The 14,929-nt window shown below is 39.3% G+C and overlaps 1 long non-coding RNA gene across 7 annotated transcripts in view; it reads left to right on the top strand.

Annotated features, from left to right (window-relative positions):
* The window catches only part of LOC143642813 (uncharacterized), a 113,567-nt gene extending 99,264 nt beyond the window's left edge, over window positions 1–14,303 (top strand). For 4 of the 7 annotated variants that reach the window (XR_013155882.1, XR_013155883.1, XR_013155881.1 and 1 more), the window contains 7 exons: window positions 889–1,008; window positions 1,107–1,201; window positions 1,618–1,728; window positions 2,769–2,857; window positions 5,410–5,501; window positions 9,691–9,843; window positions 10,492–14,303. This is a non-coding gene — a long non-coding RNA (uncharacterized LOC143642813). Of the gene's footprint in view, window positions 1–93; window positions 588–888; window positions 1,009–1,106; window positions 1,202–1,617; window positions 1,729–2,768; window positions 2,858–5,409; window positions 5,502–7,980; window positions 8,101–9,648; window positions 9,844–10,491 lie in introns of those variants that run through there. The other 3 variants (XR_013155885.1, XR_013155887.1, XR_013155886.1) reach the window with 3 other exon arrangements.
* The last annotated feature ends 626 nt before the right edge of the window (window positions 14,304–14,929 follow it).

The following is a 14,929-nucleotide window of genomic DNA, read 5'->3' as shown; positions in this document are numbered from 1 at the left end:
TTAGGTGACTACTTCTGTCATAGGGGTATCTTTTGGCAGAAGATAAGAGTAAAAAAATAAATATCTTTTAAATAAATAGACATTGACTTGAATATAAAAATACTAGTTTGAAAGCAGAGTGACAGTATCGGCACACTCTACCGTTATACTCATTGTTGGTGGGTGCTTTCTGGTCAGCTTAAACCAATGCTCCAGTAGGTTCATATGCATGTATGTCTATCACTATCACCTTTCTGTCTTTATGTAGTGAGGAGTAGGTAGCATTGTCCTTTTGCAGTGATGTGTTAGGCCTGCATGTTCATGAAAGGGCGACTACTTGGTTTGCGTTGCTGCCCAATTTTGACGTTTTTTGTTTCTAAAAAGGATTTGACACCCCTTAAATTATAATTTGAACTCTATTTGAATTAATCCTAACCACATGAAAAAATGTTTACTCTATGGTAACAATCATAGAAGTTTGCATTTTTGTCTTAAAAGGAAATTTACTTGATACAGCAAATGACTTTTTCTAAGTCATAATCAGTCTAGTCTTTGTTTAGGCAACCAAAGAGATAGACAGCTGTGATACCAGAGCCATCTAACAAACAGTGAGTCACAAAAGGAGCCAGTGATAATTTATGTACTTTTCCCCCTGCCTTTATTTAATTGGTGACCTACTAGAGATGGACTCTTCAGTGTATTTTAACATATTTTTAGTGTTGTTTTTTTTTTTTCTTTGGTGCCTACATATTAGTTCAATCAATACATTTAAGAAATATTTTGAGGACCTAAGTGTTTACAACTACTAGCTTTTGGAGGTTTGTCTTGGGTTCTCCGTGTACTAATGTGGCCATTATAAAGGTGTTTGATGTTAGAATATGGCTTTTTAATGTGTCGATGCTTGAATAGAGCTATTCTCAAGCTGGAATAACTGAGACTGAATGGACAAGTGGATCTTCAAAAGGCGGACCTCTGCAGGCATTAACTAGGGAGTCTACAAGAGGGTCAAGAAGAACTCCAAGGAAAAGGGTGATGCAAGGCTTATTGCTTAGAATTGGGTTTTCAAATTCGTAGGGTTTTAGTGATTATTTTATATTTATTGTTTTTGTTTTTTTTCAAACTAACAGGTGGAAACTTCAGAACATTTTCGTATAGATGGTGCAGTAATTTCAGAGAGTACTCCCTAGCTGAAACTATAATGGCTTCAAGCAACGAAACCTTAGTAAATATGTTTCATAAATTGTATGAATGGTGTACCCTTTAATTAGAACTGGGGAGGCGGAATTTTGGCAAATCTCATATTTTCATATTTTAAAATAATTGTGTTTTAAATTTATGTTCCCCATACAGTTCTGAATTGTAGAATTTTTCAGTATAGCAAATTTATATAAATAAATCATTTCATCGTATAAAAATCCTAAGTATTGTAAGGATGCTTTTTGCTAAAAATTTTAAGAATGATAAGACCTCATAGTGGAAAGCACTTATATGTTCCTGTATAGGCTCTGTGCCCTAAATTTTTATCAAAGGAAACTTGAAAATATTACAGACATAGAAATATCTTTTGTTTCTTTTCTTTTTTAAGTATCTTTGCTATGTTTGGATAATTCTGAGTCTGAACAATTTGAATCTTGGCAGGTTGTCAATAGGGTGACTGGAAATTTCAAGCATGCAGCTCCTATTCTGCCAATCACTGAATTCTCAGACATACCCAGAAGAAAACCAAAGAAACCATTGACAAGAGCTGAAGTAAATGAATAAAATTTAGATCGAGGGCTATCATTCATCTTTAAAAAGAAATATTTATATTTGGTTTTTGGAGTGGGAGGGAGCGGAGTTTTCTTTTTTGGGGTGGTATTTATATAAATGTATCTATTATTTTAAAGGCATAGGTTTCTTAGTGAAAATGGAAGTTAACTGATAACATGCGTCCATATAGTATGCCATGCTAATATATTCTCTTGCTACTGTGTGCCTGTATCCAGTTTTCAGGGAAGTGGTCATTTGTGTGCTGCTTTGTATGTTGTATATTGTGTTTGTCATGGTGGGTACAGGATTATGAGGGAGGAGGCTACATTCTTATCTTTTAGACTGAAAGGTCAAATAATGAGTTTTTAAAGTGAAATCTGCTGCTTGAACTGATTAACACCTATCTAATTAAGCTTTAATATACTAACTGCATGGTGCATTATAATTTAAATGACTACTGAAGGAAATGAAGTATTTTGAATTGGGCATAAAGGTAAACAGCAAAACAATTCAAGGTTAAAAGATTTTGTTCTTGACATTGGGGAAATTGGATTGACTTTATAGTTAAAAACAGTGCTGTAGCTGAAATTTGTTCAAGGTCCATGTTAAGTGGCTATCTTCTTTATTTGATCATTTATTTAATTACAGACTTCTTAACAGAGGAAGAAACAATGTACTCTTAATGTTTTATTAGTGAAATTCATGGCTATCCAGTGAGGAAGCTTAAAATTTACTGCCATATTAGATGTACTGAGATTTTTTTTTAGTTTAGTTTTTTTTTTTTTTAACCTATTTGAATGTGTGGTGATTTTTCCCCCCTATTCACCACATTAAGATCTCTTCATATTCAAGAAATTTGAAGAACACTTTGGAAGCACATGAATACCTAGACAATAATGAACTTTGAAATGGCAGTCTTAGAAACTAGGGTAGACTTTTTAAACTGTTTTGTTCTTTAAAACTGCTACTTAAAATTATGTTTTAATTATTGTACTTCTACCTAAACTTTAACTTATGATTGTTTGTTTGTTTCTTATTAGGTGGGAGAAAAAACAGAGGAAAGAAGAGTAGAAAGGGATATTCTTAAGGAAATGTTTCCCTTTGAGGCATCTACACCAACAGGAATTAGGTATTCAGATACATTTAAAAGAAATTAAGAAACTTGCCCAAGTTTGTGTAGCTAGAAGTGGTGGGTTTGGTTGTGTCTGATATGATAAAGGGGACTGTATATACATTTTTTAAACCAATTCTATGTTCAGCCCTGTTCCTTCCACAACTTCAGATCATACTTCTAAGTTCCAGACCACTTAGAGGTTCTTTAGGGTTAAATAGGTAACTTCTAATTTTGATCTTTCTCTGCAATCATTTGTTTGCGCCTTCTTTAGCTTTGCAATTTCATTTTCCGTTTCTTAATCTCTTTTCCATCTTTCATATTTTTAAAATACAGAAATCTCATTTAACTTCCTGAAAAGGCATTAACATTATGTATCCCTTTTGTAACTAAAGACAAACTGGGTTAACACAAACACCAGTTGTAAGTAGACAGGGATACTTATCTGCAAGACCTAAAAACCTTGGACAAAGTCAAACCGCAACTGAACCTTCAAAGATACAAATATGACTATATGTGGGTGTTTTAGTTTTGTTATGCTGCCAGAAATGCAATATACCAGAAATGGGTTGGCTTTCATAAAGGGAATTTAAGTTACAAGTTTACAGTTCTACAGCCATGACAATGTCCAAACTAAGGCATCCAGAAAAAGATCTTGATTCAAGAAAGGCCGATGGTGTCCAGAACAACTCTCGACAGCTATAAAGGCACATGGCTGGTGTCTGCTTGTCCTGGTTTCTGGTTTCAAATAGCTTCCCCAAGGTGTTTTTCCCCCCTACATCTCCAAATGTCAGCTTTTTCCAAAATGTTTCCCTCTTCAAAGACCAACCTTGAATGGGCAGAGATCCATCTCCATGGAAACTACCTAATCAAAAGGTCTCACAATTTGGTTGGTCACATCTCCATGGAAATGAAAAGATGCCACCCAAACAATAGGTCTGCCCCCACAAGATTGGATTAGGATAAAGAAGATGGCTTTTCTTGAGTACATATAACAGACTCAAACCATCACAATGGGTCACTGGACAGGTCATGAGCATGATCAGCTGCACCTCACAGCACAGCAATGCGAGAAGAAGTAGGAGTGGGAGCGAGAGCCTAGAGGAGCCGGTTAGTGTTTTCGCTGTGATGCAGAAAACTGCATCTTCCCGTGGGGCGTAAGTGCAGAAGGTACCAACTTCACCTTACAGAGAAGCTCACCTGTACCCATAATTCATGTGACGGTTCGTGTTGTGGTCTGCTTTAATTGCCCTATGGGGACTGTAATTGGTGGGAGAGCCACTGTAATTCTGCCCAGACTCTGGGGAGCTATGGTTCGACTGGCTAGTAGCATCTTTGTTTACCTTGGTAGGAGGAACTGTCCACACAACTCTGCAGTGGGCACCGGGTGACTGGCTATAGGTTGTAGGGCTATCTGCCTGAGCCATATCTATTCCCACCGCTTCAGCCTCCTCTACCATATAGTTGAATTTGGTTGTATCCTGATCTGCCCCCACCTCCAGTGGAGCTGTAAGAGTTGGAGTTACTTTGCCCGTGGTTATTGCTCTTCTCTTTGCCCTAGGGAGGAGGTAGAGGGCTAGTTGCTGTTTTGGCTCTGGTTGTAGAATCCACATTTAAATATATATATATAGTTATATTAGCGGTTAAATATTATTATTAAGGTATCTTTATCCTTTTGAGAGATCCTTTGTAGGCAAAGAACCAAAAATTTTTCAGAGCTACTTTGGAATAAATCAAAGCTGATTTCGAAAATCTGATCTAATCTAAGGCTTTTATTCTAAACCACCACTGACTTTATTGTCCAGAATTGAACACATTGATCTTGTGACAATGGATAATTTGGAATGGAAAAGAAATGTATGGTATACTTGTTTTATTTGTCCTAGTAACAGAAGTAATTGTAATATAATATAATTTATGGCTTGAAAGAGAAGTTTCCAGATCACTGTAAAATTGGTATTACTAAATGCCAAGCACCATGTTAGGTACTAAAGTTTCTCACTGGGATATCAAATTCAATGTATTCAAACTCCCAAATCTATACAGACCAAATCTGGTCTTCCTCTAGAATTCTTCATGATATTTACGAACCACCTTCCACTAGAAGACAAAACCTCTCAGGTACCTTTTACTTGTCCCTCTGTGACCATAACTATTCAAGTCTGTTGACTTTACATCTGAAAAATAACTCTAATATACTTATATTTCTCTCAGTCTCAACTGCTATTCACTGAATTCATTCATATTTAATTTTATATATGGTCAATTCTTTTGAATGATGAATTGATTAGTGAACACTCCAAAGAAACCTGCAAGGTCTACATAAATTTCAAAGCAGTACTTAATGTTTCAATCATCAAATTAAATATACAACCCCTCAAATTATGATGGCAGTTGTACTAGCCAAGCTCCAATATGAGTCCCAGCGATCCCTTCCTCCTGGAATTCAGATCTTTTTATAGTTCCTTCCAACATTTTATCAGGGATGCTCAGTGTGACCAATAGAATACAGCAAAGGTGATGTCACAAAAAGATTGCAGCTTCCATCTTAAGTATGTTCTCTCTTTCAGATAACTCTGGAAGAAGCCAGCTGCCATGTCAGAAGGCATATAAAATTAAATATGAATGAATTCAGCGAATAGAAGTTGAAACTGAGAGAAATGTAAGTACATTAGAGTTATTTTTCAGATGTAAAGTCAACAGACTTGAATAGTTATGGTCACAGAGGGACAAGTAAAAGGTACCTGAGAGGTTTTATCTTCTAGTGGAAGGTGGTTCGTAAATACTCAGGAAGAATTCTAGAGGAAGACCAGATTTGGTCTATATAGATTTGGGAGTTTGAATACATTGAATTTGATATTCCAGTGAGAAACTTTAGTACCTAACATGGTGCTTGGCATTTAGTAAGCACTCAAATACATGTAAATTAATCCAAATTAAGATCATCTGTTGGTAGTTAGAGAACTATCCAACTCTCAGGAGATAAATTTGAACCAGAAATAGTTTAGAGTCCTTAGTAAACAGATATTTCTGATATAAGAATATATTAAATTGTCCACAGAGATGTGGAGGAATGAGTAAAGGAGTAGAGGGGAAATTAGTGTTTAAGGTATAAGTAATGAAAGAAGAACAGGAGGATGTGGTGTCACTGAAGAAAGCATTTTAAGATGAGTGGTCAAGAGTTTTGTGCAGCTAAGTAAAATAAGGGCCAAGAAATGGTGGTCTACTAAATTTGCAATCAGGTTGTCACTGATCTTGGTGAGACCAATTTCAGTGTCAGTGTAGGGACAGAGTGTAATAGCTCTGGTTAAGACAGCAATAGAGAGTTGGCAAGTCAAGGAAGAATTTTACCTGGTTTTTAAAATGAGACCATGCAGGCAGCACACAGATCAAGAAATGAAACAATTACCAGTGCCCCGGAGTCGCTCTAGTTTCTATCCTCTCCCTCTGCAAAACCACTATCCTGGCTTTATGGCACCATGGAGTTTGGATTTTGTCCTACTTTGTTGCTTTATAAATAGAGTCATGTATCACATACTCCTGTGTGAGTGGCTCTCAATTATCATTCTGTTTTTGAAATTATCTATATAACTATAGTTGTAGGTTGTTTTATTGCTGTATTGTATTTCAAATCCCTCCATTCAATTTTTAAGTAAATATCCCAACTTTTTGTTGTTTAATGTTAGGCACCATTTTTATTAGAATTTTGTCCAACTGGACTTTTTATTTTAAAGAAGTAGTAGATTTACAGAAAATTCATGCATAAATAGAAAGTTCCCTTTTATTAGGACCTTGCATTAGTGTGGTACATTTGCTGCAATTGATAAGAGAACATTTTTATGACTGTACTATTAACTGTAGTGCATAGTTTACTCCAGGTTCACTATTTGTGTTAAATAGTCCTATGGATATATTATTTCACATTTTTAGTCTCATAATATATATATAACTTAAAATTTATCCTTTTAACCACATTCAAGTATATGTTTCAGTGCTGTTAATTACATTCACAGTGTTCAACTCTCATCACCACCATGAGTTACCCAAACTTTTCCATCTTCCCAAACATGTCCTTTTGTGTCTGGCTTATTTCACTCAACATGATGGCTTCAGGCCCAACCATGTTGTCTACGTATCAGAACTTTACTCCTTTTTATGACTGAATAATTCTCCATTGTGTGTATTTAGCACATTTTGTTTATCCATTCATCAGTGGATGGCCACTTGGGTTGCTTCTCTCTTTTGGCTATTGTGAATAATGCCACTATGAACATAAATGTGCAAATCTCTGTTCAAGTCCTGCTTTCAATTCTTTTAGGTATATATCTGGTAGTGGGATTGCTGGATCATATGGTAATTCAATACTATACTTTTGGAGAAAACACCAAACTGTCTTCCACAGTGGCTGCACCATTTTTACATTCCCACTAACAACAAATGTATGTTCCTGATCGTCCACATCTTCTCTGACACTTGTAATTTTCCATAGATTCTTAAAAAAACATTTTTTATTATGAAATGTAACATATATACAAAAACAATAAATTTCAAAGTACATTGTAACAAGTAGTCATAGAACAAGTTTTAGAGTTTGGTATAGGTTGCTGTTCCACAATTGTAGGTTTTCCTTCTAGCTGCACCAAGATGCTGGAGACTAAAAGAAATATCAGTATGATTCAGCAGTCATATTCCTTTATTAAATCCTGTCTTCTCTAGTAGTCCTCCATTGATCTTTCTCCCAATCTTGAGGGGTATTTGGGCTCTACCCATTATAACTTTTTCATTTTGGAAAAGGGTGTTGCTGGTATGGGATAGGGGGATGGAACCAGTTGATGTTCTTGAAGAGAGTGGGTGGCCCCTTGGGTTTCAGGACTTATCTGGCCTAGGAACCCATCTAGAGGTTGTAGGTTTCTATAAAGTAATCTTAGTATGTGAAACTTTTGTCGAACCTCAGATAGAGCCCTAGGGTTCTTTAAGGTTAACAGGAATGGTTTTGGTTGGGGATTGGCAAACTGGTAATTAGCAATACCTAGCTAAAGCTTGGTTAAGAGTAGCCTCCACAATAGTCTCTTGACTCTATTTGAACTCTCTTAGCCACTGATACCTTATTTTGTAACCATTCTTTTCCTCTTTTTGGTCAGGAAGGCATTGTCAATTCCATGGTGCCAGGACCAGGCTCATCCCTTGGAGTCATGTCCCATGTTGCCAGAGAGACTTTCACCCCTGGATCCATTGTTTTTTAATAGTTGCCATTCTAGAGGGTATGAAATGATGTCACAGTGTGGTTTGATTTGCATTTCCCTAGTTGCTAATGATGTTGAGCATTTTTTCATGTATTTTTTGACATTTGTACATCCTCTTTGGAGAAATGTCTATTCAAGTTTACGTAAGTCTTTTGCTTATTTTATAAGTAAGTTGTTTGTCTTTTTGTTGTTGAATTGGAGGATTTCTTTATATCCTGGATTTTAACCATTATCAGATATGTAATTTCCAAATATTTTCTCCCATTGTATAAATTGTCATTTTACTTTCATGATAATTTCAATGAGTTCCCATTTATCTTTTCTTCTTTAGTTGCTTGTGCTTTAGGTGTAAAGTCTAAGAAACCATTGCCTAACACAAAGTCCTGAAGATGCTTCCCAATGTCTTCTCTTAGGAATTTTATAGTTCTGTTTCTTATATTTAGGTCTTTGATCCATTTGGAGTTGATTTTTGTATATAGTGTGAACTAGGCGTCCACCTTCATTCTTTTGCATATGGACACCCAGTTTTCCAGCACCATTTGTTGCAGAGACTTTTCTTTCCTAACGAAGTGAACTTGACACCCTTGTCAAAAATCAATAGGCCAGGGGTGCGAGGGTAGTTCACTGGTAGAATTCTTACCTGCCATGCAGGAGACCCAGGTTTGATTCCCAGCCCATGCACTTCCCAAACAAACCAACAAAAACAAACAAACAAAAAATTCAACAAATGGTGCTGCAATAATGGGATACTCACATGGAAAAATAATGAAATGTGACCTCACCATACAGCATACAAAAAAAGAAAAAAAAAAAGAAAGAAATCAGTAGGCCATAAATACGAGGGTTGATATTTGAATGCTCAGTTTAATTCAGTTGTTTTAGATGTTTGATTCTCTTAGTTGCTTTTGTAAATGGAGGGTCTTTTTTTCTTCTAATTTTTGCTTCAGATTGTTTATTACTAGGGTATAGAAACACTCCTGATTTCTGGGGTTAATTTTGTATATTGCCACTTTGCTGAATTCTTTTATTAGTTCTAGTTGCTTAGATGTGGATTTTTTAAGGATTTTCTTTATATAGTATCATGTCATCTACAAATAAGAAAAGTTTTACTTATTCCTTTCCAATTTGGGGAAAGGATGATTTTTTCAATAAATGGAGAAATAAGAAAAAAAATGAGCCTTGATCCCTAACACTATGCACAAAAATTAATTTTAGGTGAATCATCAACCTAAACAGCTAAGCTTTTAGAAGAATACACAAGAGAATATCCTCATGATCTTAGAGTTAGCAAACATTTCTTAAACAGAATCCAAAAATCACTAACCATTAAATAAAAATGGATAAATTGGATTTTACATTAAGAACTTCTGTTAATCAAAATACATTATTGAGTACAGTAGAACAAGCAGTGTGGACAACCAAAGCTATAGGCTGAGCCCCCAGTCTTGGGTTTGTTCATATGAAACTTAACCCCACAAAGGACAGGTCAAGCCTACTTAAAATTAGGCCTAAGAGTCACCCTCAAGAAAGCCTCTTTTGTTGCTCACATGTGGCCTCTCTCACCAGCCAACACAACAAGCAAACTCACCACCCTCCCCCTGTCTACAGGGGACATAACTTCCAGGGGTGTGGACCTTCCTGGCAACGTGGGACAGAAATCTGAGAAGGAACTCGGACTCAGCATCAAGGGATTGAGAGAAACCCTAGAATGAGCGGAGACCCAGCATCAAGGGATAGAGAAAATCCTCTCGACCAAAAGGGGTAAGAGTGAAATGAGACAAAGTGTTAATGACTGTGAGATTCCAACCAGAGTCGAGAGGCTATCCTGGAGGTTATTCTTATGCATTAAGTAGATATCACCTTGTTATTCAAGATGTAATGGAGAGGCTGGAGGGAACTGCCTGAAAATGCAGAGCTGTGTTCCAGTAGCCATGTTCTTGATGATGATTGTATAATGGTGTAGCTTTCACAGTGTGACTGTGTGATTGTGAAAACCTTGTGTCTTATGCTCCTTTTATCTACCTTATCAACAGACAAGTAGAAAATATGGAATAAAAATAGATGAACAGAATAATTTCTAAATGTTGTGTTAGTTAATTTTTTTAATTAATAAAAAAATTAAAAAATAAAAATAAATAATAAACAATAGAGGGAACAAACGTTAAAATAAATTTAGTAGATTGAAATGCTAGTGATCAATGAAAGGGAGGGGTAAGGGGTATAGTATGCATGAACTTTTTCCATTTTCTTTTTATTTCTTTTTCTGAATTGGTGCAAATGTCCTAAGAAATGATAGTGATGATGATGAATATACAACTATGTGATGATATTGTAAATTATTAATTATATATCAAGAATGGAATGATCATATGGTAAGAATGTTCATGTTTGTATGTTGTTATGTTTAAGGAATAAGAAAGAAAGAATGAAAGAAAAAAGACTTCCGGAGAAGACGGCGGCTTAGTAAGGCACGCGGGTCTTAGTTCCTCCTCCAGAACAACTACTAAAGAACTAGAAACAGTACAGAACAGCTCCCACAGCCACGACAGAGACCAGACACACAGCGTATCCCATTCCAGAATGGCTGGACCGGCTAAGAGACTCCGCTGCGGTGAGGTCCCCAAGCGGCGCGCACTTCCCCGGGCTGAGGCGGCTGGCGGCCAGAGCCCCTCCCTCCCTCCTTCCCGGGCAGGCTGGGAACCTTGGACCGGCAGTTCCCCAAGCCGCGGCAGCCCTCCCACATGTGGCTTCCCGGCCCGGCTGGGCGCCTTGGATCGGCGGTTCCCCTAAGCTGCGGTGGCCTGCGACCCTCCCCCATGCGCGGCTTCCCGGGCTGGCTGGTAGCCTCAGAACAGCGGTCCCCCAAGCCGCGGTGGCCGGCGACCACAGCCCCTTCCACACACGCGGCTTCCCGGGCCGGCTGGGAGCATCGGAACAGTGGTTCTCCAAGCTGCGGCGGCTGGCGACCCTCCCCCACAGGCGACTTCCCGGAGGGAAAGGAAAGAGTCTCCAACAGTAGTAGAGACGGAGACCAACCTAACACCAATAGTGGCATTAAGGAACAACTTTCAACTACTAAAAATAGGCCCTCAGCTCAGGCAAAACTGATCAAGGTGGAAGTCGCCGATTGGGCTAACTGAAAAAGAGGAAAAGGGGTGAAACAGCCTTCTGCGGCTGTTTCTACGGAGGCTTCATTGCCTCTGGGCTCAGCGCTGGGATTACATAGGTTACAACTGCCCCGAACGCAGAAACAGGCTGCTTTTAAGGCTCTCTACCACCTGAACCTTCCCCGCGGGAGGGGTGAAACAACTCAGGTGGATTCCCTCTCTCAAGGAATTCAGATCCCAGGACTTCACAATTTGAAGCCATTAAAACCAACCTACAACCTTTCCTCTGTCTCCACCACACACCCAGCAGCGAGAGTCTTCCAAAGTTAAAGGAGCCACAACATCTTTTGCTGGTGGGACCCGCAGACAGACAAGCACCACATACTGGGCAGGATAAGAAAAACAGAGCCCAGAGACTTCACAGGAAAGTCTTTCAACCTGCTGGGTACAACACTCAGGGAAATGCCCAGACACCAGCAAAAAATAACAAATCACACCAGGAAAATTGAAGATATGGCCCAGTCAAAGGAACAAACCAATAGCTCAAATGAGATACAGGAGCTGAGACAACTAATGCTGAATATACAAACAGAAATGGAAAACCTCTTCAAAAACGAAATCGATAAATTGAGGGAGGACATGAAGAAGACATGGGCTGAACAAAAAGAAGAAATAGAAAAACTGAAAAAACAAATCACAGAACTTATGGAAGTGAAGGATAAAGTAGAAAAGATGGAAAAAACAATGGATACCTACAATGATAGATTTAAAGAGACAGAAGATAGAGTTAGTGATTTGGAGGATGGAACATCTGAATTCAAAAAAGAAACAGAAACTATAGGGAAAAGAATGGAAAAATTTGAACAGGGGATCAGGGAACTGAAGGACAATTTGAACCGCACAAATATACATGTTGTGGGTGTCCCAGAAGGAGAAGAGAAGGGGAAAGGAGGAGAAAAACTAATGGAAGAAATTATCACGGAAAATTTCCCAAATCTTATGAAAGACCTAAAATTACAGATCCAAGAAGTGCAGCGCACCCCAAAGAGATTAGACCCAAATAGGCTTCTGCAAGACACTTACTAGTTAGAATGTCAGAGGTCAAAGAGAAAGAGAGGATCTTGAAAGCAGCAAGAGAAAAACAATCCATCACATACAAGGGAAACCCAATAAGACTATGTGTAGATTTCTCAACAGAAACCATAGAAGCTGGAAGACAATGGGATGATATATTTAAATTACTAAAAGAGAAAAACTGCCAACCAAGACTTCTATATCCAGCAAAATTGTCCTTCAAAAATGAGGGGGAAATTAAAACATTTTCAGACAAAAAGTCACTGAGAGAATTTGTGACCAAGAGACCAGCTCTGCAAGAAATACTAAAGGGAGCACTAGAGTCAGATACGAAAAGACAGAAGAGAGAGGTATGGAGAAGAGTGTAGAAAGAAGGAAAATCAGATATGATATATATAATACAAAAGGCAAAATGGTAGAGGAAAGTATTACCCAAACAGTAATAACACTAAATGTTAATGGACTGAATTCCCCAATCAAAAGACATACATTGGCAGAATGGATTAAAAAACAGGATCCTTCTATATGCTGTCTACAGGAAACACATCTTAGACCCAAAGATAAACATAGGTTGAAAGTGAAAGGTTGGGAAAAGACATTTCATGCAAATAACAACCAGAAAAGAGCAGGAGTGGCTACACTAATATCCAACAAATTAGACTTCAAATGTAAAACAGTTAAAAGAGACAAAGAAAGAAAGGAAAAAAAGAAGAAAAAAAATAAAAAAAGAGAAAAAAGAGACAAAGAAGGACACTATCTACTAATAAAAGGAACAATTAAACAAGAAGACATAACAATCATAAATATTTATGCACCGAATCAGAATGCCCCAAAATACGTGAGGAATACACTGCAATCATTGAAAAGGGAAATAGGCACATCTACCATAATAGTTGGAGACTTCAATTCGCCACTCTCATCAATGGACAGAACATCTAGACAGAGAATCAATATAGAAACAGAGAATTTGAATATTACAATAAATGAGCTAGACTTAACAGACATTTATAGGACATTATACCCCACAACAGCAGGATACACCTTTTTCTCAAGCGCTCATGGATCATTCTCAAAGATAGACCATATGCTGGGTCACAAAGCAAGTCTCAACAAATTTAAAAAGATTGAAATCATACACAACAATTTCTCAGACCATAAAGGAATGAAGTTGGAAATCAATAATAGGCAGAGTGCCAGAATATTCACAAATACGTGGAGGCTCAATAACACACTCTTAAACGAGTGGGTCAAGGAAGAAATTACAAGAGAAATTAGTAAATATCTCGAGGCGAATGAAAATGAAAACACAACATATCAAAACCTATGGGACGCAGGAAAGGCAGTGCTAAGAGGGAAATTTATTGCCCTAAATGCCTATATCAGAAAAGAAGAAAAGGCAAAAATTCAGGAATTAACTGTCCACTTGGAAGAACTGGAGAAAGAACAGCAAACTAATCCCAAAGCAAGCAAAAGGAAAGAAATAACAAAGATTAGAGCAGAAATAAATGAAATTGAACATGAAAACAATAGAGAAAATCAATAAGACCAGAAGTTGGTTCTATGAGAAAATCAATAAGATTGATGGGCCCTTAGCAAGACTGACAAAAAGAAGAAGAGAGAGGACGCAAATAAATAAGATCAGAAATGGAAGAGGAGACATAACCACTGACCTCACAGAAATAAAGGAGGTAATAACAGAACTCTAGGAAAACATGGAGACTGAGGGTGCTTTGAGGACTAAAGCTGAGAAGCAGAAACGGGATGTCAGGGAAGAGCTAGAGGCTCTGAAAACAGAATTGGAGGACATGCTGGATTCCACAGCTGCCCAGCAGGAGCTCAGGTTCAAAGGAGAACAGGAAGTAAACATCCTGACGAAGACCCTGGAGCACAAGGCCAAGACCGCCGAATGGCCCGGAGAGGTGCTGGCCACTGCCCAGACGAGGGGATGTATGCCAAAGCGGAGGACTGAGGCCAGAGCTGCCGGGTGAGCGCCGACCTCCTGCCGCCCTAGACAGAGGGGCGACGACCCCGCCCCCCCCCCAGAGACGCCTGGGACCGCCCCCCTCCCCCACCTGCCCCTGGCCCGCCGGAGCCCCCCAGACGCCCAGAACACCGCGCCTAGCTGCGGGCCTTTGGCTTCCTGGGCTCTCGGCCGCTCCCACCTCCCAGAATCCGCCCAGGAGAAGAGGATCTGGCGGGATCGTCCTCCTGCTCAGGCCCCAAAGCAAAAGCTGGCACTGCAATGGAGGCAGGCCCCTGAGGCTGGGCGAGAGGGGTTTCATTAATCGATTTTTCGTCACCGTGAGGACTTCTGATACCTGAACACCCCAGAGAAGTCCTCACCTCCCCTCTCGGCCAGCCTCTCCCCTCTCCCCACCCCCTCTCCCCTCTCCCCTCTCCCCCACCCCTCTCCCCTCCCCCTCTCCCCTCCCCCTCTCCTCTCTCCCCCTCTCCCCTCTCACCCACCCTCTCTCCCCCTCCCCTTTCCCCACCCTCTCTCCCCTCTCCCCTCTCCCCCCACCTCTCTCCCTCTCCCCTCTCCCCCACCCTCTCTCCCCTCTCCCCTCTCCCCCACCCTCCTCCCCTCTCCCCCACCCTCTCTCTCTCTCTCCCCTCTCTCCCACCCTCTCCCCCTCTCCCCTCTCCCACACCCTCTCCCCCTCTCC

Source organism: Tamandua tetradactyla, chromosome 7 (assembly GCF_023851605.1).
Source record: "Tamandua tetradactyla isolate mTamTet1 chromosome 7, mTamTet1.pri, whole genome shotgun sequence".
Taxonomy (NCBI): Eukaryota; Metazoa; Chordata; class Mammalia; order Pilosa; family Myrmecophagidae; genus Tamandua; species Tamandua tetradactyla.
The sequence above is the reverse complement of the archived record's forward strand: the minus strand, read 5'-3'. Positions and strand labels throughout refer to the sequence as shown.